The sequence below is a fragment of the Macaca nemestrina genome, chromosome 19 (genome assembly GCF_043159975.1).
Source record: "Macaca nemestrina isolate mMacNem1 chromosome 19, mMacNem.hap1, whole genome shotgun sequence".
NCBI classification, from domain to species: domain Eukaryota; kingdom Metazoa; phylum Chordata; class Mammalia; order Primates; family Cercopithecidae; genus Macaca; species Macaca nemestrina.
Window position 1 is genome coordinate 54829690 of NC_092143.1, and position 25243 is coordinate 54854932.

Below are 25243 nucleotides of genomic sequence, written 5' to 3' on the forward strand. Positions count from 1 at the left end.
CATCCAGGACACTAAAGCTGCCTGTCGAAATCTTCACAGACAGACTTGGTTCAAATCTCTGTTCTACCATTTGCAAGCTGTGGAATATTGGGGAAGTTATTCAGTCTCTCAGTTCAATCTTTTCATGTGTAAGGGGCTAGCAAAACTCCAGTGAGGATTAAATGAATTAACTGATAATACATAATAGGCACTGAATAAATGTTAGTTCCTTCCTGTTAACCCCCTTCCACTTTCTCTAGAAGTTTGGGAAAAGATTCTAAATCTATAAAGACATCCCTCCAAAGAAAGACTGCCTTGTGTCCAGCATTCTTATCAGAAAGGGTAAGTGTGGAACAGCTCAGAGGTAAAGAAACAGTCTGGGGGCTGGGCGAGGTGGTTCACACCTGTAATCCCAGCACTTTGGAAGGCCAAGGTGGGTGGATCACTTGAGGTCAGGAGTTCGAGACCAGCCTGGACAACATGGTGAAACTCTGTCTCTACTAAAAATACAAAAATTAGGTGAGCATGGTGGTGTGTGCCTGTAGTCCCAGCTATTCAGGAGGCTGAGGCAGGAGAATCGCTTGAACCTGGGAAGTGGAGGCTGCAGTGAGCTGAGATTGTGCCACTGCACTCCAGCCTGGGCAATAGAGCAAACAAACAAACAACCCAACCAACCAACCAAAAAAAAAAAACAATCTGGGGTACCGCATAGGGCCCTAAGGGGTAGCTGGGGCCAGAACCTAGCTCCAAATTAATGGTGGTGACAATGGCAGAAGCAGCAATGGTGGGAGGCTGGGTTGTCTGTTTCCCAAGCCCACCCCTGTGGCAAAAATGTCATCTTTCTGGCCTGAGAACTGGGATAGGAACTGCTAGCATTAAGGCTATAAATGCCAGTAAATTATTAGAAAATAAAAACATACACATGGACATTACAATAAAGCATATCAGAGAGATATTAGAGTCCTTCAAAGAGTTTAGAATCTCTGGTTTTAAAAACTGCTACAACACTGCAAAGCAAATATCCACAGGCTTGGAAATAAAAATTAAGGATTGTTGCATTCGATAGGAAAACACCCACTATTCTCATATGCAATTTCTAATGAACCAATTATTAACGAGGAATACAATTTTTAAATTTAATTTGTCTTCGTAATTGAAGATGCTACCACAGAAAGCATAAACAGGCACTGTGAATTACAGACAAATCATTAAATGATTTTTGGTTTCTTGTATGATCTCTATATGTTACAGGACATGCTAGAGAAAACATTAAAATTACATTGTATAGAGTTGTATGTAAAATTAAATTCCAACATGTTTGAAACTAATATGTATGAAGAGTTAATTCTTTTTAGGAAATCTGATTCCCAAGAATAATCACCTCTATATAAACTAAAATTCATATTTGGAAATACTTTATTAGAAATCTATCCAAATGTTGGCACAGCCTACAAAATACTCTTAGCAGCTCCACTGTCAGTTGCATCAACAGAAAGATCCTTCTCAAAATTACAAATTACAAAAAATTGGGGGAAACAGTTCCAAGATGGCCAAATAGGAACAGATCTGGTCTGCAGCTCCCAGCGTGATCAAAAAAGAAGACAGGTGATTTCTGCATTTCTAGCTGAGGCACCTGGTTCAACTCATTGGGACTGGCTGGACAGTGGATGCAGCCCACGGAGGGCGAGCCGAAGCAAGGCGGGGCATTGCTGCACCTAGGAAGCGCAAGGGGTTGGGGGATTTCCCTTTCCTAGCCAAGGGAAGCTGTCACTGACAGTACCTGGAAAATCAGGACACTGCCACCCAAATACGGTGCTTTTCCAACAGTCTTAGCAAACGGCACACCAGGAGATTATATCCCACACCTGGCTCAGCGGGTCCCAGCCCACAGAGCCTTGCTCACTACAGTCTGAGATCGACCTGCGAGACAGCAGCCTGGCAGGGGTAGGGGCGTCCGCCATTGCTGAGACTTGAGTAGGTAAACAAAGCAACTGGGAAGCTTGAACTGGTTGGAGCCCGCCGCAGCTCAACAAGGCCTGCCTGACTCTGTAGACTCCACCTCTGGAGGAAAGTCACAGCTGAACAAAAGGTAGTAGGAACTTCTGCAGACTTAAACATCCCTGACAGCTCTGAAGAGAGCAGTGGTTCTCCCAGCATGGTGTTTGAGCTGTGAGAATGGACAGACTGCCTCCTCAAGAGGGTCCCTGACTCCCATGTAGCCTAACTGGGAGACACTTCCCAGTAGGAGCCGACTGACACCTCATACAGCTGGGTGCCCCTCTGAGACGAAGCTTCCAGAGGAAGGATCAGGCAGCAATATTGCAGTTCTGCAACATTTGCTGTTCTGCAGCCATGCGCTGGTGATACCCAAGCAAACAGGGTCTGGAGTGGACCTCCAGCAAACTCTAACAGACCTGCAGCTGAGGGACCTGTTAGAAGGAAAACTAACAAAACAGAAAGGAATAGCAACATCAACAAAAAGGACATCTACACCAAAACCCCATCTGTAGGTCACCATCATGAGACCAAAGGTAGATAAAACCACAAAGATGGGGAGAAACCAAAGCAGAAAAGCTGAAAATTCTAAAAAACCAGAGCACCTCTTCTCCTCCAAAGGATCACAGCTCCTCGCCAGCAATGGGACAAAGCTAGACAGAGAATAACTTTGATGACTTGACAGAAGTAGGCTTCAGAAGGCTGGTAATAACAAACTTCTCCGAGCAAAAGGAGGACGTTCGAACCCATCGCAAGGAAGCTAAAAACCTTGAAAAAAGATTAGACGAACGGCTAACTAGAATAAACAGTATAGAGAAGACCTTAAGTGACCTGATGGAGCTGAAAACCATGGCAGGAGAACTACGTGACGCATACAGAAGCTTCAGCAGCTGATTTGATCAGGTGGAAGAAAGGGTATCAGTGATTGAAGATCAAATGAATGAAATGAAGTGAGAAGTTTAGAGAAGAAAAGAGTAAAAAGAAACGAACAAAGCCTCCAAGAAATATGGGAATATGTGAAAAGACCAAATCTACATTTGATTGGTGTACCTGAAAGTGATAGGGAGAATAGAACCAAGCTGGAAAACACTCTTCAGGATATCATCCAGGAGAACTTCCCCAACCTAACAAGGCAGACCAACATTCAAATTCAGGAAATACAGAGAACACCACAAAGATACTCCTCGAGAAGAGCAACCCCAAGACACATAATTGTCACATTTACCAAAGTTGAAATGAAAGAAAAAATGTTAAGGGGCAGCCAGAGAGAAAGGTTGGGTTACCCACAAAGGGAAGCCCATCAGACTAACAGCAGATCTCTTGGCAGAAACTCTACAAGCCAGAAGAGAGTAGGGGCCAATATTCAACATTCTTAAAGAAAAGAATTTTCAACCCAGAATTTCATATCCAGCCAAACTAAGGTTCATAAGTGAAGGAGAAATAAAATCCTTTACGGACAAGCAAATGCTGAGAGATTTTGTCACCACCAGGCTTGCCTTACAAGAGCTCCTGAACGAAGCACTAAATATGGAAAGGAACAACCAGTACCAGCCACTGCAAAAACATGCCAAATTGTAAAGACCATCGATGCTAGGAAGAAACTGCATCAACTAATGAGCAAAATAATCAGCTAACATCATAATGACAGGATGGAATTCACACATAACAATATTAATTTTAAATGTAAACGGGCTAAATGCCCCCAATTAAAAGACACAGACTGGCAAATTGGATAAATAGTCAAGCCCCATCAGTGTGCTGTATTCAGGAGACCCATCTTACGTGCAGAGACACACATAGGCTCAAAATAAAGGGATGGAGGAAGATCTACCAAGCAAATGGAAAGAAAGAAAAAAAAAAAGCAGGGGTTGCAATCCTTGTCTCTGATAAAACAGATTTTAAACCAACAAAGATTAAAAAAAAAAGAGAGAGAGACAAAGAAGGCCATCACATAATGGTAAAGGGATCAATTCAACAGGAAGAGCTAACTATCCTAAATATATATACACCCAATATAGGAGCACCCAGATTCATAAAGCAAGTCCTTAGAGACCGACAAAGAGACTTAGACTCCCAAAAAATAATAATGGGAGACTTTAACACCCCACTGTCAATACTAGACAGATCAACAAGACAGAAGGCTAACAAGGATATCCAGGACTTTAACTCAGCTCTGCATCAAGCAGACCTAATAGACATCTACAGAACTCTCCACCCCAAATCAACAGAATATACATTCTTCTCAGCACTGCATCACACTTATTCCAAAATTGACCACATAGTTGGAAGTAAAGCACTCCTCAGCAAATGTAAAATAACATAAATCACAACAAACTGTCTCTCAGACCACAGTGCAATCAAATTAGAACTCCGAGTTAAGAAACTCACTCAAAACTGCACAACTACATGGAAACTGAACAATCTGCTCCGGAATGACTACTGGGTACATAATGAAATGAAGGCAGAAATAAAGATGTTCTTTGAAACCAATGAGAACAAAGACATGATGTACCAGAATCTCTGAGACACATTTAAAGCAGTGTGTAGAGGGAAATTTATAGCACTAAATGCCCACAAGAGAAAACAGGAAAGATCTAAAATCAACACTCTAACATCAAAATTAAAAGAACCACAGAAGCAAGAGCAAACAAATTCAAAAGCTAGCAGAGGGCAAGAAATAACTAAGATCAGAGCAGAACTGAAGGAGATAGAGACATAAACCCTTCAAAAAATCAAGGAATCCAGGAGCTGGTTTTTTGAAAAGATAAACAAAATTGATAGACCACTAGCAAGACTAATAAAGAAAAAAGAGAGAAGAATCAAATAGATGCAATAAAAAATGATAAAGGGGATATCACCACCGATTCCACAGAAGTACAAACTACCATCAGAGAATACTATAAACACATCTATGCAAATAAACTAGAAAATCTAATAGAAATGGATACATTCCTGGACACATACACCCTCCCAAGACTAAACCAAGAAGAAACTGAGTCCCTGAATACACCAATAACAGGCTCTGAAATTGGGGCAATAATTAATAGCCTACCAACCAAAAAAAGTCCAGGATCAGACAGATTCACAGCCGAATTCTACCAGAAGTACAAAGAGGAGCTGGTACCATTCCTTCTGAAACTATTCCAATGAATAGAAAAAGAGGGACTCCTCCCTAACTCATTTTATGAGGCCAGCATTATCCTGATACCAAAGCCTGGCAGAAACACAACAAAAAAAGAGAATTTTAGACCAGTATCCCTGATGAACATCGATGCAAAAATCCTCAATAAAATACTGGCAAACTGAATTCAGCAGCACATCAAAAAGCTTATCCACCACAATCAAGTTGGCTTCATCCCTGGGATGCAAGGATGGTTCAACATACTCAAATCAATAAACGTAATCCATCACAAAACAGAACCAAAGACAAAAACCACCAGATTATCTCAATAGATGGAGAAAAGTCCTTGACAAAATTCAACAGTCCTTCAGGCTAAAAACTCTCAATAAACTAGGTACTGATGGAACGTATCTCAAAATAATAAGAGCTATTTATGACAAACACACAGCCAATATCATACTGAATGGGCAAAAACTGGAAGCATTCCCTTTGAAAACTGGCACAAGACAGGGATGCCCTCTCTCACCATTCCTATTCAACATAGCATTGGAAGTTCTGGCTAGGGCAATCGGGCAGAGAAAGAAATAAAGGGTATTAAATTAGGAAAAGAGGAAGTCAAATTGTCCCTGTTTGCAGATGACTTGATTGTATATTTAGAAAACCCCATCGTCTCAGCCCAAAATCTCCTTAAGCTGCTGAGCAACTTTAGCAAAGTCTCAGGATACAAAATCAATGTGCAAAAATCACAAGCATTCCTATACAGCAATAACAGACAAACAGAGAGTCAAATCATGAATGAACTCCCATTCACAATTGCTACAAAGAGAATAAAATACCTAGGAATACAGCTTACAAGGGACATGAAGGACCTCTTCAAGGAGAACTACAAACCACTGCTCAATGAAATAAAATAGGATACAAACAAATGGAAGAACATTCTATGCTCATGGATAGGAAGAATCAATATTGTGAAAATGGCCATACTGCCCAAGGTAATTTATAGATTCAATGCCATCCCCATCAAGCTACCAATGACTTTCTTCACAGAATTGGAAAAAACTACTTTAAAGTTCACATGGAACCAAAAAAGAGCCTGCATTGCTAAGACAATCCTAAGCAAAAAGAACAAAACTGAAGGCATCACGCTACCTAACTTCAAACTATACTACAAAGCTACAATAACCAAAACAGCATGGTACTGGTACCAAAACAGAGATACAGACCAATGGAATAGAACAGAGGCCTCAGAAATAATGCCACACATCTACAACCATCTGATCTCTGACAAACCTGGCAAAAACAAGAAATGGGGAAAGGATTCCCTATTTAATAAATGATGCTGGGAAAACAGGCTAGCCATGAGTAGAAAGCTGAAACTGGATCCCTTCCTTACACCTTATACAAAAATTAATTCAAGATTGATTAAAGACTTAAATGTTAGACCTAAAACCATAAAAACCCTGGAAGAAAACCTAGGCAATACCATTCAGGACTTAGGCATGGGCAAGGACTTCATGTCTAAAACACCAAAAGCAATGGCAACAAAAGCCAAAATAGACAAATGAGATCTAATTAAACTAAAGAGCTTCTGCACAGCAAAAGAAACTACCATCAGAGTGAACAGGCAACCTACAGAATGGGAGAAAATTTTTGCAATCTACCCATCTGACAAAGGACTAATATACAGAATCTACAAAGAACTTAAACAAATTTACATGAAAAAATCAAACAACCCTATCAAAAAGTGGGCAAAGGATATGAACACACACTTCTCCAAAGAAGACATTTATGCAGCCAACAGACACATGAAAAAATGCTCATCACCACTGGTCATCAGAGAAATGCAAATCAAAACCACAATGAGATATCTAACACCAATTAGAATAGCGATCACTAAAAAGTCAGGAAATAACGGGTGCTGGAGAGGATGTGGAGAAATAGGAAGACTTTTACACCGTTAGTGGGACTGTAAACTAGTTCAACCATTGTGGAAGATGGTGTGGTGATTCCTCAAGGATCTAGAACTAGAAACGCCATTTGACCCAGCGATCCCATTACTGAGTATGCACCCAAAGAATTATAAATCATGCTGCTATAAAGACACATGCACACATATGTTTATTGTGGCACTATTTACAATAGCAAAGACTTGGAACTAACCCAAATGTCCATCAATGATAGACAGGATTAAGAAAATGTGGCACATATACACCATGGAATACTATGCAGCCATAAAAAAGGATGAGTTCATGTCCTTTGTAAGGACATGGATGAAGCTGGAAACCACCATTCTGAGCAAACTATCACAAGTGCAGAAAACCAAACACTACATGTTCTCACTCAGGTGGGTACTGTACAATGGGAACACTTGGACACCGGAAGGGGAACATCACACACCGGGGCCTGTCGTGTGGTGGGAGGAGGGGGGAGGGATAGCATTAGGAGATATACCTAATGTAAATGATGAGTTAATGGGTGCAGCACACCAACATGGCACATGTATACATATGTAACAAACCTGTACGTTGTGCACATGTACCCTAGAACTTAAAGTATAATAATAAAAAAAATTACAAAAAAGTTTTGTAATCTCATTTGGTAACAGTGACTGATGTTGCTTTTAATTATATCTAACCTAAAGTTGTTAAAAGTGTAAATTCTGATGACTTAATAAATGAATTTGGGCTGGGCCCAGTGGTTCATGCAGCGTGTGCAGTGGCGCATGCCTGTAATTCCAGCACTTTGGGAAGCCGAGGTGGGTGGATCACTTGATGTCAGGAGTTTGAGACCAGCCTGGCCAATATGGTGAAAAATCCCATCTCTACAAAAACACAAAAATTAACTGGGTGTGGTGGCTCATGCCTGTAGTCCCAGCTACTCAGGAGGCTGAGGCAAGGGAATTGTTTGAACCCAGGAGGTGGAGGTTGCAGTGAGACAAGATTGTGCCACTGAAGCCTGGGTGACAGAGTGAAACTCTATCTCAAAAAATAATAAATAAATAAAATAAATAAATTTGAAGAAAAGTGAGTCAGAAAAACTTAAGGTTAATCAAGTTATCACATTAATAAAGTATTATTTTATCATATAAAATTATGATACCCAAAATATAATTTTTTCCTATCTGTAGTTTTTATCATTCATATATTACCATTTCCTTCATGCTTTATTGATGTCCTTTTAAAGAAAAAAGCTTTGTATTCTAGCACCTTTAATTGCACTTTTTCCTTCTTTCTGAACAAGGGGCCCCACATTTTCATTTTACACTGGTATGGCAAGTTATGTTGCTGGCCCTGCCCTCAAGTCCCAGGCAAGATTGGACTACTGTCTCAGGCATGGAAATGTCATGACATTTTCTATGGTATGAAAATCTGTAAATTCAAATCCTTTCTGGCAGATTTTTCTTTTGCAGCTTTTATTGTCACAGAATGAAGGCAATATTTCAATACAGTTATCTGTCATTCAAAACAATGATTTCTGTGTTCAATCAACACATTCTTTGTTTAAGGTGTAAACCTATGACTGGAGTACTGCTTCTAGGAAATTTTGCTTATGAGCAGGACAGACCTACTTCATGCTCAAGGAATGAGCTTTGTTTGAACTTTCCTTTGAGACACATGGCAATCTTGTGGTTATATTCATCTCTTAATATATAGATCATTAAATGTTTTTTAAAATCAAACAATGGAAAATCTACACTTTTCTATCCAATTTCATGCTTAAAATAGCTAAGGGGAGGATACTCTGAGTTAGAAAATAATCTGCTGCTTTCTCTATTAAAAAGTAGAGCCAAAATAATTGGGAAAGAGAAAATAGATCAGAAATAAACCTTTTAGAGATGCAAACTGAAATCCAGAGCAACAATAAGGATTTGTGTTTCATCTAAAGACTGATTTAATAGGTACCAACATATTCAATCATTTGAAAGAAAACTGTGGGTTTCAAATTCTTTCAGAGTACTCATCACTATGAAATATAGTAAAAAAATTTAAAACATGGAAATAATGACCCACCATACTATAGAAACTTAGATCTGACATATTAGGATAAGTTATACAATAGCAAATTACTTTCGGAATTCCAATGGCTTAATACAATTCAATTATTTTTCATGCTCATCCTATACACTCAAAGTAGGTCCAGGCAGACAGTGGTTCCATCGCCTAGAATGTGGGCTTCTCAGTTGTCTTGGCAGGAAAACAGACTGAAGAACTGTGCACAGGCTTTCCATAGAATGCAAGTGACAAAACACTTCTTATATCTGACTGGCCAGAATCCAGTTATGCCTCTCCAGAAGGAGAGAACTGGATATTGGCAAACACTACTAATGCCTACCCATGAGGAATGAGTTTTAACATAATCTGGAATAATTTTCTTATTTTATTGATGAGGAAACTGAGGTCCAGAGAGGTATAAATGAGCTGAATGGAGTCACAGAGCAAATGAGTGGCAGAGCCAAGTGGTTTTTAACCCAGGCGCCTTGACTTCCCAGACTAGTACGTCTTCAATCTTTCCATCAAGATAAGTAAGAGGTGACACTAAAGCAAGAGCAAAAGAAGGTTGCTGTTACCAACTACATTTTATTTTAAAAGTATAGCATAATTAGTTGTAACTGAGCTATCTTTTCCTCCAACAAATTAATCTACTCAAGTACAAATGCTTATCTTTATGATTATGCTGTTACCATAAAAATTCCACTTCTCTCTCTAGAAGCCACATTCAATCATAGATTAGACTGCGGCAGAAGAATCAGAAAGTGTGTGGTAAGCAGGGCTCTGATTTCAGTTGTACCTCATAGCTAATTTTGTTCAATAAGTATATTGACAGTACTTTTGCTATCAGGAAAAACCAAATGATCTGGCAATTAAGAAGCAACAATATACCCAAGATTATTCCAAAAAGCAAAGCTTGAGAAATGACCCAATTTAATACAAGAATTATATATGCAATAAATCAAAATAAAAAATGAATTCCTATGGGATTTTACACTAAATGTCAGAAAAGAGCAGTGTATTTATCAGCTGTGTTCTGTGAGCAGTGTGTTTTAGGTTGCTAAGGAGATATGTGATAGGAGACTATAAAGTTGATTAGCTTGGCCTGATCCTGCTGGGGCTGTGTAGTAGTCAAACAATTTAAAGGGACCTGCAACTTATCCATATCCATAAAGTACCATCCCTTGAAAAACCCAGACGATGTTTTAGCCATAGGTATTAACTATATTGGTCTGTCTTACCTCTGTACTTCACAGAGCCGGTACGCATGAGTTACCTAGGCACACAGGCTGAATTTAATAGCCTCATTATGGAGAAGAGATAAACAAAAGGCTTATCTGATCTGCTCTGCCAGTCCCATCCTGGAGGTAATCTGGACCAAGCTGGAGTGGCATTAATTCCGTCTTCCTAGAGCTCTTTCGTTTGCCTCTGAACTAGCAAGATAACAAGACAAAATCCAGAGGAGGATATAGCCTCTGCTGATTTGACTTGACTCCAAGTTACCAACTCAAGAAAGGCCAGTCTGATGTGGTGTCCAAGAATACTAGCACATGGCCTAGAAACAAACTGATTTTATGGTCCATCTATGAACTGCATCTGATAAACTAACGATGTTACTGGACCTTTCCCCTCCCATTTCCTTTTTTGATTTTTTGTGATTTCAGTAGACACCTGATTTTCCTTCCATGTCACCAACATCCTCTTTCTTTCTTGCCTTTTACATGAAAGAATGCCCCAGGGCTCAGTCCTTTGCTCTCATATCCTAGGTGATGCTATTCATTCTCATGGGATTTAATAACATCTATATGTTAATGATGGCTAAATGAATAGCGCCAATATCAACCTTGTCCCTGAGTTCCAGACTCACATTCCCAACTGCTACCTGATATATTTACTTGGAAGTGTAATGGGCATCTCAAACTATCCAAAACAGAACTCTTTTTTTTTCTCTGAATCCCACTCCTCTCAATCAACCCAGTGGCTCAGGCCAAAAACCTGCTGCTATTCTCGATTCTTACCTCTGGGCCTTTGCATGTGTTAAACTCTCTGTGTTGGATGCCTTCTTTCAGATCTTTGCTTGCTCTCTCCATTCATCTATGTCTTCATTTAAATGTCACCTCCTCAAAGAGGTCTTCTTTAGCCACTCCATCCGAAAGAGTCATCACTCCACAGTCACCTTATTGCTTTATGGTTTTTATTTTCTTTATGTCACTCAATACACACACACAGACACATAGACACACACACACACACACACACACACTATATATATATATATATCCTATTGCCCCAATGGTATGGGCTCCATAAGAGTAGGGTCATTATTTTATTTACTGCTGTTATCTCCATGCAAAGCATGGTATCTGGCACAAGGTAGGTGCTCAGTATTTGTTGGAAAAAAAACAAAAACAAAAACAAAAAATCAACGGTCTTACGACTTAAGGTTCAGCACCTTCTTCCATGGGTGACTTTTTAAAAATCTTTAGACAGCTCATCAATTTATTTCAAACATTCTGAAAAGTATTACCCATCCATCAATTCTTTGTTTACAAAAAAAGGATGCTTACACATACGATTTGTGCAAATTACTTTTTTCACTTAATATATTGGGACCATTTTTCCATATGATATTTTACATTATCTTTAATGACTTCAGATTACTTCACCTCCTGGATGTGCTCTGATTTACATTAATACAACCAATCCCCTGTTAAAGAGTAATTAGGTTAGGTCCACAAGTCCTTCAAGACTAAATCAACTGTCTCTTGTTTCTTCAGCCAATACCCAGAAGGTACTTCCCATTCCAGTTCATCATGTTAGCAAGCTACTGCTATGATGTTCTGTAATATCTCTCCCTTTATTCCCAGCCCTCCTCCTCACTCCCATTGCTTCTGGAGCTTTTGCTTCACAATACACACTGTTATATTTTGCATTCTTTTTAGATTATATTTTCTATCTCCTACTTTTAACTGAAACCTGGCTCTTTCTTCAGGTCAATGCTTCCTTTACATCCTTCTGAGTGGAAATCGTTTATATTCAACATGTGCTATATATTTCAGGGTCAAGAGGTAGGACTGGAATAATTTCTTTTGGCCCAGTCTCTCATTAAATTACTATTCCCTTGAGGATCCTGTCATCTGCTCCGTCATCCTCAACTGTGAACCCACTTGCTCCCAGTCACTGAAGATGTTAACACCTGATTCACAATATTCCCCTCCAATTCAACCCTGACCACCATCCCTGCTAATGTCAGCATCACAAGAATGACACTCAGTCAATATTCTGATGTCTTAGTTTTTTGACCTTCTCTCAATTCAAAAGACTTTAATGGCAAGCCTTTCCAATAGTCCTATCCCAGAACTTGTCATAAATTAAAACTACATCTCTTCTGAATTCAGTAATTCAAATATCCCAGGTACTTTCTGATGCCCATAGATTACTCTTCAAGCTTGGTTTTTCAGGCATTCCTACTATCTCTGCCTGCTGGTCTCACCAGACCAATGTAGGGGGAGGAGGGAAGGTGGCAAAAAGAAAAGAAAGTTTTATCTGAGGAATGTGAGCTCCTTTAAATTTAAATTTTAAAAAGGTGAGTTCTGGCCAGGCGTGGTGGCTCACGCCTATAATCCCAGCACCTTGGGAGGCCGAGGCAGGAGAATTGCCTGAAGTTGGCAGTTTGAGACCAGCCTGGCCAACATGGTGAAACCCCATTTCTACTACAAATACAAAATTAGCCAGGCATGGTGGCACATGTCTGTAATCCCAGCTACTTGGGAGGCTGAGGCAGGAGAATCGGTTGAACCCGGGAGTGGAGGCTGCAGTGAGGTGAGATCGCGCCACTGCACTCCAGCCTGGGCAATGAGCGAAACTTCATCTCAATAAATAAATAAATAAATAAATAAATAAATAAATAAATAAAAGAGTCCTCTTGCACCACAGGTGATTGCTCCCTCTGACCTATTCACGAGCTCCAGGTGACTGCAGAGTTTGCAGAGATGTTTGGGCTATAGCTTAGGATGTGAAGTGACCTCACAGGGCATTCCTCACCAAAAGAACATTTTTAGGGACTCCTCCCCATTGGCTCCTCTAGATAGGTACAATATGAAGGTTTGGACCCTCATACCTCTGAGCATTCTGCTGCCACCTGGCAGTTACAGAAAACCTAAGACACATAAGAGAGCGATTTACAATTATGGGGTGACACCTAGAGGAGTGATACTCATAAGCAGGACACTTGGACCCAAAACATACATGGCCTTGGTCACTTTTGAAAAGTTCCTAAATTATGGGAAATCAAGCTTCAAAATCTGAGCACTCTTTTTAGAAACACTAGCTGGGTATATATATAACACTTATGGGATGTCATGTTGTAAATATCTAGGAAAGTTAGGAACGACATAACCTGGGGTGGTCATAAGCTGCAACAGCCAAAATGGGGATCTTTTGAAATGGCTAACACAATTTATTTGCATGCACAATTGGAAAAAAGGCTAGTTTTAGAACCAGACAAATTGATGGGGGACGTACTTCCAATGTCATCTAGAAACTTCTCAAAGAAGTTTTGAGAAAATTGACTCAAGAGGTAAACAAAGAATACCTGAAACTATTTCTGAATTTAAAAAGACTTCAGAGGTTTTCTCCTTTTCACCTCCAACTACTCTTTCTCTTTCTACATTTTTGCCATCATATTCTCTCTTATCTGAACTCCCCTGTTCTGATTTGCCTTTCCACTTATCACCACTGCCTAAGGAAACTCTCCAGGTCTTTTCTAAAAATGTAGCTTGTAAGAGAATTCAGCATTGTACTAAAAGGCCAGATGAATCTGTACTTTATTATTTTCAAAGGTTTGAAAAAACCTTTAAGCAATATTCTAGATGGCTAGTGCTAGCCTCCAAGATCACCAGAATGATTTCTTTATAAATTCTATTTTCCTCAATGTCTTAAATGAGGACTTGGTTATCTTTGTTAAAAGACACCAGCTTTATTGGGTGAATATACATAAATACCCATGAGTTTTTAAGCTTGGCCGATCAACTTTCTAAAACTCTTCAGAAAGAAGAAAACACTAAGGCCCCAGAGATTATGAATTTGCAACTACAACAACTGACTAGTCAAACGAGGCCTTTTAAGAAAAGATATGTGCCTCTTTCTAATGATCAAAGAGGTGTTTGCTTCTATTACAAAATGCCTGGCCATTTCAAACAAGATTGTAGAAAACTTAAATGACAGCAGGAACAAAAAGACAGGACCCCCACAAGATGAACAGGGTTGCTCTCTGAGGATCCAAAGGGGGCTTTTTGCATTTCTGACTAATACCTAGGAGAAACAGAAATTGTTATAAATGGAGAACAGGTATGTTCCTCACAGATACTACCACAGGGCTACTACTATAGGGCTACTCTTTCTGTCCTCAACCCTACTACCTTAAACTGTCCTCTTCCTCAGAGTAATGAAATTATACAAATGGCAGGGGTATCTACTCAATGTATGAGTACATACAAATCCCAAACCTTAGAATTCCAGGTAGGCTCACTCAGTGGTCTTCTTTCCTTTCTGCTTGTTCCCTTGGCTCTCAGATGTCTTTTAATTAGAGATTTGTTTTGGAATTTCACAATGTACACATTTCCTTCTCTCAAAAGGGGGATTATATTTAAATTAGGAACAGAAGGAGCAAACAGAACAACTACAGAATGAGAATGAAGTTACTGAGAAATACAGATCCAACAAATATTCTTCTAAGCAAGGACTAAGGAATGATACTGATGATTTACTGCAAGCTTTGCCAGACCATTTATGGTCTCAATATTCCACTGAAATTGGTAACATATATTCAACCACCCCCATTAAAGTGGAAGTAAACCTGAGTAAACCTTTACCCAATTTTAGACAATACCCTTTTAATGCCCTGCTGGACCTCATGGTCCCCTAGAGATGTAAATCTCAGCATGTCTTTGAAATGTTAACATTTGGGGAATTAGTTAAGCAGCATTCCAATCGAAATCAGATGGAAAACAGAATTAAAATTATTTAGGCCACCACAACATTCCTTCCCTCAGTGGATACCTTTAGTTCAAGAGAGAAACATGTATAACAATTAGCTTGTATTATTTGTTTTATATTATTTGCATGACTCTTGACCTTTTGGAGTGCCTATCTGTGTCCTTTCTACTGAAGGAAACCGAACCGTTCCACTCTAAAGTATGCGGAATTATTGAGCTAAAAAAGTCGAAAATGCATGGGAACATTCTGTCCCCTCCCTTGTTTGTCTGATGGCAGGACAGAAATGTAGAAAGAAATGGGTTTTGTTGCCTGTCTTTTCCCACCTAAAGAGAGACCCCTTTTAAGGCTTGCTTATTAGCTTAGAGGCAGCCTCAGATAATCTAGGAGCAGACTTTACTCTTCCCATAAACTTACCTTCCCACATTTCCCCACCTTTGGCACTATCCCCATGGCAGCTTTTGCTTTCCTGTTTTACTGTCTCTTTCAGTCCTCCTTCTGGTCTTACTGTGTAGTCAATCAGCTGAGGAGCTGAGATCCTAGATGACATGGTTGGACAGAAATGTGGGTTGTACCCCATTTGTGGCCAGTGAGACTGCTTTCTTTCAGCTGTCTTTGGGACCGTTTCTGGATCTACTGAGGATTGAGGACTGCACGGCACCTCTTTGGAGATGCCTTGTGCGTCTTTGGTAAAGCAATAACCTTGGTTAAGGCTTATTGGTTTTGCTGAGTCTCTTGAGAAGGTGCCTTTGTTTTTTTTTTTTTTTTTTTGACTGAAACCCCTTTTTAATTATGTGTTTGGTCTCTCTGTTTGCTTCCTTTCATATTGATATGATTTTAGTGAAGAAAAAAATATAAAACTTCATTAGCCTTTTAGAAACCTTAAACTCTTTTTCTGTGCTTTGAAATGTAAATTTACTACCTTATGCTCTAAAACTCAGTAAGGGCTTTGGCCATGTGAGACTTTAACCCGTTCCATTTACAAATGCACAATTTGAATCCAACTATCCTTTTAAACTAGGGAGTTTTACCGGTTTTATGACTAAAAATTTAAAATCAAAGCTATAAAGTCTTTGTATTTTTATGTATGCCTGTGTACATGTCTGTTTGTATATTGTCTATGACACCAAATTGACTTATAAATAAGTGAACATTCATAAATAAGGCCAAATACTTTTTAAGTTCACATGACTTAGTAATCTTTGATAAATAAAACCAGTTTAAAAATTGTTAGAATAAAATAGGAATGTTTTCAGAATTGTCAGCATTAAATATAATTCAGACATTTTGCCAGAGTCTACTGGTTTGACAGGTTTAGGTTGTCTCGGCTAGATGTTTTAAGGTCATAAAACTCTTGCTTCTCTGATATTTGTAGATACTTCCTTGACTTGTTTTTAAGCTTATGTCTTAAAGCTCTCTTAGAATCTGGGTTCTAGGCAGGCAGCCATGGAAAGGCCTGGGGACATATGTATGACCACAGCACCTAGGCCAACAGCTGCAGGGCAAAAGCCAAACAAGTATGCCCTCCCTGGCCCGAATGTGCCTCCTGGACATGCTGGGAAGGGTCAGATATACCAGATGTTATCCTCACAGACCTATCTTTTGTCTTGGGCTCTGCACCTGGTACTTAACATTAAAATTGCATACTTCCTAGGCTTTTCACTGAAAATTAGGGTTACTAGGAGTTAACCTTGTAATTAATATATGTAATTAAAACTACTAAAAAATAGAAACATTTGATATACAGAATATATAAGAAAAGTCAGATGTGTTTTTGGTAAGGAAGGTTATAAGAAAGACATAAGGATTTTTTTTTGTAATTTATACATTATTTAAAGGTTACTTTAAGTTGAAGCGATAAAAAAGGAATGATAGATAAAACCAAATGGATATAGAAAGTTGGGGAAAGAGAATGGGAAAAACTACAAAAGGTTATAAAAGGTTTATGAAATAGAAAAAAATATAAAAGGCTTATGAAAATCTTATCTTGTGTGGTCAGAGCTGACTGAGATTGGGTGGATCTGTTTATAAGGTTTTGTTAAAATTAGTTTTAATATTAACAATACATTGATATAAAGGTAGAATTTAGTTTTCTCTTTTGAATAAGATTTTCATATAGTATTAATAAGATATAATAAAAGACCTTGGTTTACCTTTTGAGTGAACTTTGAAAAAAAAAAAGGAAAAGGGGGATGTCATGCTGTATTTATTAAATCTCTTAATTGTTTGGAAAACTGAGTCTCTTCTCTGACCAAGAGTAAAGGATTTTGCTTTTTGAAATCTTTGAATTATAAGTTTGGCTAAATGAATAATCATTAATTTATAATGACCTGTGATCTTACTTTTGATATCAAGTGTTTTAAACCTTTGATATTTGACATACTTCCCCAAATCAAATTTACATTAAAATCATGCAGGACACATTGTCAAATAATAATGGTGTTTAACCTTGAGTCATATTTATATAAATACGTTAGTAATATGCATTCCAAAATTGTATGATATTCTTAAATTCTGATATCTTGGTATATGTCATCGATCATATTGGTGATTATTACGTTAAACTGTTGTTTGCCACAGAAATCATCAAATTTCCTTGTTAATTGTGTCTTTAACCACGGTTACTCTTTCATCATTCAGTGACAATTATTGTTTTACTATGATTCTTCCCAAAAAGTGGTTTATAGTTAGCCACTGTCCAAAATTTGCTTTTTCTTCAAGGAAATTCATGGAAAAGACACTGACAAGTACTCTTGAATACAAGTTTGTGGTAACTTTGGAGATCATACCTTGGACCAGGTAAAACCCTTCAGAACTCTAAATAAAACAAACAAACAATAACTACAACAAACTGATGGGATTATGAAGATTACCAACCCAATATAAAGCAGAACAAGAATTAATTACATAGGATTGAACCGATAGAAGACTGAAATAATTTTGTTATAACCTTTCATTTGAAACACTTCTGATTATTTTTATATATATTTTTTGGAATCAAGAAAATGTTCTTTTGAGCCATTCACAGCTTAAAGCAACTGGGTAAAGTATGCTTTTGCGAAAAAAATGGAAACATTTACCTTTCTCTGGGCCTGATTTCTCCAGAATTTAGAAAATATTCATCAGTATTCTTATTTTATGGCAATATAGTTGTTCACATAAGTTCAGTAAGAATCTGTTCTCTTTTGTAACAGGACACAATTGGAAATGCTGGTTATTTCACCAAGACTTTGATGAATATCATATTTTTAAATGTGACCAGACTGCTTTGAGGAAATGAGGTTGCTTTTAGAAAGCCACCAGACTTGGTAAAAGACTGGTCCAGTATCTTGTCAATACAGTTCCCTGATACAATACAGAACCCCTACAGGGTTCCTGACCTTGAGATAAGTAAAGAATGTCACTTTCTGACAGGCCAGGAATCTCAAGATATTTTGGGAACCTCAAGAAGAGTTCACCTATTTTGTACATGTATTACAGGCACAGTCTGATGGTGAATCCTTGGCTTTGCTTCTTAGACTTGAGAGGTTTTTAAAAAAGTCTAATCTAAAATTCCTTATTAAAAAGTTCCAGTAAAGCCAACTTAAAAGAATACTATATGGCCAACCACTATTCTTGCTGCCCTTTATGCAATCATACCAGGTATAATAAGACTGAAACGTATTTTGCAAATAAGCTGGCCTTACTATGACTTCTCTTTGGTAAAAAAGGGGAACTGGAGAGAGAAAAATTATATTTCAGAAGAAAACTGACCTGTTATTAGATTCCAGCCCTGTTTTTATTATTTTTCTACAACTTATACTGAATCCTGAATTATTTCCTGGTTACAAGTCTCTAGAAAAAAAAGAACCTGATTTAAATTTTCTTTACGATGTTTTTTTCGTTGGCACCCTAGTAGAATAGATTATTTTTCCATTATGCACACAGATTTTCTTTTTGATTGTAACCTTGTATGCAATGTATCTCTACTATTCAAATTACTAATGTTACGTATCTCTCATTGTTTTACTTTTGAGAAAACTATAATCGTGGAATTATAAAGACTAAAGGTGATTCAACAAGCAAAGCAGCGATATAGATCAAAGATTTAACTAAGATCTTTTTGCCACTCTGTGATGTCATCCCAATTTAGATTTTGGGTGCTCCTAAAAATTCCTCACTGAGACATCTCTTCCTTCTCCCTTGACTTGGGATGGGAGTAATCAGAAATGAGCCCTCCTGGCTACAAGAGACACCTTGATACTAATATTTTGACCATCAATGCTTTCAAGGAGAAAGATTTTTGATCAAAAGGGGGAAATGTGGATTGAGGGGAGAGAGAGTGAAAGAAGACAAGAAATTTTTATCTGAGAAAGGACAGCTCCTTTTAATTATCAGGCCCAGAGAGGCACTGCAATGAAAGAGAAGTCATGTCACTGCCCCTTGGGCTAAATAATCATCTCTTAAAGCCACTTGCTAGGTGGACTCTAATGGACACCAAGAAGCCATAAAATGCTATACACTGGATACCATAACTAATACTCTACAGTTCAACAATATACAGTAAATCACTATTCGATGTTATCAATGAGAATGTAAACCCATGAGATTTCCTGTCAAACAACTTTGTATCAGCCCACTCATTGTTTCTTTTGCCTTTAAAAACCTGGTAATAAATAATGATGGAGCACTCCCCAAGGCAACTTGGAGGTGTGTCGTGGGCAGCTGTCCTCACTTGGCTCAAGTAAACTCTTCAAATTGTATGTTGTGCCTCAGCCTCTTCCTTTTAGGTTGGCAGTATTAATTCAAACAGAGATTGTTCTAAAAACTGGGAATAAACTGGTGAACAGGATATCCAAAATCTCTCCTACTGGGATACACTTTCTTCTCAACCCTTCATCCAACTTATCCCTTCTCTAACTTAAATTTCACCGTTCGGCATTCCAGTCATTTTTTACAATGCTCTTAAAAACATGTCCTCCATGAAAAGACACTTCTCAAAAGAAGACATACATGTGGCCAACAATCATATGAAAAAAAGCTCAACATCACTGATCGTTAAAGAAATGCAAAATCAAAACCACAATGAGATGCCATCTCATACCAGTCAGAATGGCAATTATTAAAAAGTAAAAAAATAATAGATGCTGGTGAGGTTGTGGAGAGAAAGGAATGCTTTTACCCTGTTGGTGGAAGTGTAAATTATTTCAACCATTGTGGAAGACAGTGTGGCGATTCCTCAAAGACCTAGAGACAGAAATATCATCTGACCCAGCAATCCCATTACTGGGTATATCCCCAAAAGAATATAAATCATTCTATTATAAAAACACATGCACATGTATGTTCATTGCAGCACTATTCACAATAGCAAAGACATGGAATCAACCTAAATGCTCCTCAATGATAGACTGGAAAAAGAAAATGTGGTACATAAACACCATGGAATACTATGCAACCATAAAAAAGAATGAGATAATGCTCTTTGCAGGAACACAGATGAAGCTGGAGGCCATTATCCTTGGCAAACTAATGCAGGAACAGAAAACTAAATTCTTCATGTTCTCACTTATAAGTGGGAGCTAAATGGTAACACATGGACACACAGAGGGGAACAACACACACTAGGGTCTACCAGAGGGCAGAGGGTGGGAGGAGGGAGAAGATTAGGAAAAATAGCTAATGGATACTAGGCTTCATACCGAGGGGATAAAATAATCTGTACAATAAACCCCCATGACACATGTTTACCTATGTAACAAACCTGTGCATCCTGCACATGTACCCCTGAACTTACAAGTTGAAAAACAAAAAACATGTCCTCTGTCTTCTTGATCTCTCCCCACAAATATGGCAAAGACACAACACTGGAGAAATCCAAATATCTCTCTTTTTTGTGAGTTATAGTTGAGTAAGTTAGTGCAGATAAAATGAAAACAAAAACTAAACAAGCAAACAAAATCAGGTCCAATATAGATACAAAGTCACCAATCTTATGTGTGTGTATTAAACAGCTTCAGACAAAGTGACTACATTTCTTGAATCAGCTGTTTTGGTCTCCTCATTTCCCCATTTCACTATTTACCCTAAAGAGACTTCCCACTTCAGAGAAGACAGAGGTCATCAAACAGAACTTGCCTTTACATTATCAAATTTATAAGTCTCTCATTTCGGCACTCATAATTTCTTCCTTTTACATTGAAGGACACGATTCTTCTCAGAATAGGGCAACCACTTTCTTTGTGCTTCTTAGGAACCTTTTAGTAATGCATATCTGCTCTAGAACTTTTGATATTTTCTTGCTTACTAGATAATCAAGAGTACTTAAGAAGTACTCTCCTTTCCATAACCAAACCGTTTCTCAATTGATTCCAATCTAGCTTCTACCTTCTACCACTCCAAATAAAACTGAAATTATCAAACTCACCAATGACCTCCCCGCTGCTAAATCCAATGGATTTTTTTGTAGTCCTTATCTTACATGACACTGCCGCATACAATGTGGCTGCATCACTTCTTTATTTTATGAACTTTAAACTGTTTTGTTGAAGTAAAACATACAGAAAAGTATATCTATTTAAAGTATGCAGCTTGGTGAGTTTTAGTTTATTTAGAGTTGTGCAACTATCACCATAATCTAATTTTAGAACATTTGCACTGTAAAAGACACCTTGTACCCATCAACAGTCATTCCTTACTCCCAAGCCCCTCTCAGCCCTAGACAGTTACTAAACTACCAACTGTCTCCACAGATTGGCCTGGACATTTCATATAAATAAATTCATATACTATATGCCCTTTGTGACTGGCTTCTTTCATTCAAGATTTACCCATGTTGTAGAATGTATCATTACTTCATTCCTTTTTGTTGCCAAATAATATCCCACAGTATGAACATACCACATTTTATTATCCATTCATCACATGATAGACATTAAGTTGTGTCTACCTTTTTTCTATTATGAATTGGGCTGTTATGAACTTTCACATATAAGTTTCAGCATGGACATCTGTTTTCATTTCTCCTGGGTAGACATCTTGGGGTGGGATTGCTGGCCTACATTGTAACTCTATGTTTAGCCTTTTAAGGAACTTCCAGGGTGTTTTTCAAAGTGGCAGTACCACTTTACATTCTCAAGAGTAGTGTATGAGGGACCTATAAATGTCAGTATGTGGAAATGTTTTTCTTGGACCATTAAGCTTCTTTAGAAAAGAATCCTTCAATATTCTGCATGAGAGGAAGATGTGGTCTACTGCAACAGGGAAGGAAGCTAACCTTTCGATTTGTAGACTTTGAATTAATTTCATTTTCAGCCCTCTCATCTTCCAAAGTACACAACACTCCTGAGTCTTTTCTTCTCTGTTTCTCCAGGAAATTAATATTCTGCCTGGGACTAATATTCCATATATGGCATGGAATATGGCCATAGTGGCAACTGTATTGGATTTTTTTGATTCTTGCTTTAAATTTCCACTTCATACCATTTTTGCTTCTACCCTACACTTTCCATTGTTCATGTTGCTCCTAAGTAGAAGGAAAGAAATAATAAGGTCAGAGCAGAAATAAATGAAATTGAGACAAAAAATTTTTAAAGATTAACAAAACAAAAAGTAGGTTTTTAAAAAAGATAAACAAAATCAACAAACCTTTACCTAGACTTAACTAACAAAAAAAGAGAAAAGACCTAAATAAATAAAATCAGAGATTGAAAAAAAAAAAAATTTTGCATCCCAGCAGGGCTCTGGGGGAAAACAAACAAACAAACAACTGATACCACAGAAATATAAAAGACCATTACAAACAATTATGAATAACTATAGGCCAATAAACTAGAAAACCCAGAAGAAATAGAGAAGTTCCTGGACACATACAACATGCCAAGATTAAACCATTTATAGAAAACCTGAACAGATCAATAATAATTAATGAGATTGGAGCCATATTTATATGGCTTTTTATAAGTCTCCCATCAAAGAAAAGCCAAGACTCGAATGCATTCACTGCTGAATTCTACCAAACATTTAAAGAAGAACTAATATCAATTCTACTCAAACTATTTCAAAACACTGAAGATGAGAAAATACAGTAATTCTGCAAGACCAGTATTACTCTGATACCAAAACCAGACAAAGACACAACAAAAAAAGAAGACTACAGGCCAATATCCCTGATAAACATAGAAGCAAAACTCCCTAACAAACACTAGCAAACAGAATTCAGTAATACATTAAAAAGATCATTCACCATGATCAAGTGAAACTCATGCCAGGGGTGCAAGGATGGTTCAACATACCTGAATCAATAAATGTGATACATCACATCAACAGAATCAAGGATAAGAACCATATGATTATTTCAACAGACGCTGAAAAGGCATTCAATAACATTCAACATTTCTTCATGGTAAAAACCCTCAACATATTAGGTGTCAAACATACCTCAAACTGATAAAGGGCATATATGACAAGTTCACGGCTAATATTGCTAACATCATACTGAATGGGAAAAACTGAAAGCCTTTCCATTAAGATTTGGAACAAGACAAGAATGCTCACTTTCACCAGTTTTATTCAACACAGTATTGGAAGTCTTAGCCAGAGCAATTAGGCAAGAGAAAGAAAGGGCATCCAAATTGAAAAGGAAGAAATCAAATTCGCTTAGTTCACTGATGACATGTTCTTATATTTAGAAAAACCCAGAGACTTCACCAAAAACTCTTAGAATTGACAAAAAAATTTAGTCAAGTTGCAGGATACAAATTCAACATTGAAAAATCAGTAGTGTTTCCATACTATAATAGCGATCAATCTGAAAAAGAAACTAAGAAAGAAATCCCATTTACGATAGCTACAAAAAATACTTAAGAATAAATTTAACCAAAAAAGGAAAGATCTCTATAAGGAAAACTATAAAATACTGATGAAAGAAGTTGAAGAGAACATTAATAAATGGAAAGATATCCAATGCTCATAGATTGAAAGAATTAATATTGTTAAAATGTCTACATTACTAAATGTGACTTACAGATTCAGTGCCATCCCTATCAAAGTATCAATGGTATTCCTCACAGAAATTTTTAAAATCCCCAAATTCATATGGAACCACAAACGATGCCAAATAGCTAAAGCAATCCTGAGCAAAACAAACAAAGCTGGAGGGATCACAACTAGCCAGTATCTAACTTTGAATCATACTAAAAAGCTATAGTTAACAAAACAGCATGGTACTGGCATAAAAACAGACACATCGACTAATGGAACAGATAGCAAACCCAGAAATAAATCCACACACTTAACAGACACTCATTTTAGACACAGGCATCAAGAACATATACTGGGGAAAGGACAGTCTCTTTAATAAACGGTGCTGGGAAAACTGGATATTCATAGGATCTCCATCTTTAACCATATACAAACATCAACTCAAAATAGATTAAATACTTAACTGTAAGACCTGAAACTTGAAACTACTGGAAGAAAACATTAAGGAGATAGTACAGGACATTGGTTTGGGTAAACATTTTTTGGGCAAAACCTCAAAAGCATGGGGCAATAAAAGCAAAAATAGACAAATGTAATTACATAATGCTAAAGATCTTCTGCACAGCAAAGGAAACAACAAAGTGAAGGCTGGGAAGGGAAGAGGGTGTAGCAGGATGAAGAGAAGTTTATTAATGGGTACAAAATTGCAGTTAGATAGAGGAATAAGTTCTAGTATTCAATAGTACAGTAGGGAAGTTATAGTTAACAATAATATATTTCAAACTAGCTAGAAGAAAAGAATTGGGAATTCTTTCCAAACACAAAGAAGAGATAAATGTTCGAGGTAATGGATATCCCATGACCCTGATTTGATCCTTATACGTTGTATATATGTACCAAAATACCACATGTACCACCCAAATATGTATAACTATGATATATCAATAAAAAAGCACCCATAGGCTGGGTGTGGTGGCTCACACCTGTAATTCCAGTACTTTGGGAGGCCAAGGCTGGTGGATCACGAGGTCAGGAGTTTGAGACCAGCCAGACCAACATGGTGAAACCCCATAGCTACTAAAAATACAAAAATTAGCTGGGCGTGATGGTGCACACCTGTAATTCCAGCTACTCAGGAGGCTGAGGCAGGAGAATCGCTTGAACCCGGGAGGTGGAGGTTGCAGTGAGCCAAAATTACATCACT

At 37.8% G+C, this 25243-nt stretch overlaps 1 protein-coding gene across 13 annotated transcripts in view; it reads right to left on the reverse strand.

Annotated features, from left to right (window-relative positions):
- Window positions 1-25243, reverse strand: part of LOC105498950 (KIAA1328 ortholog) — a 413609-nt gene that overhangs the window by 24342 nt on the left and 364024 nt on the right. The window lies entirely within an intron of this gene.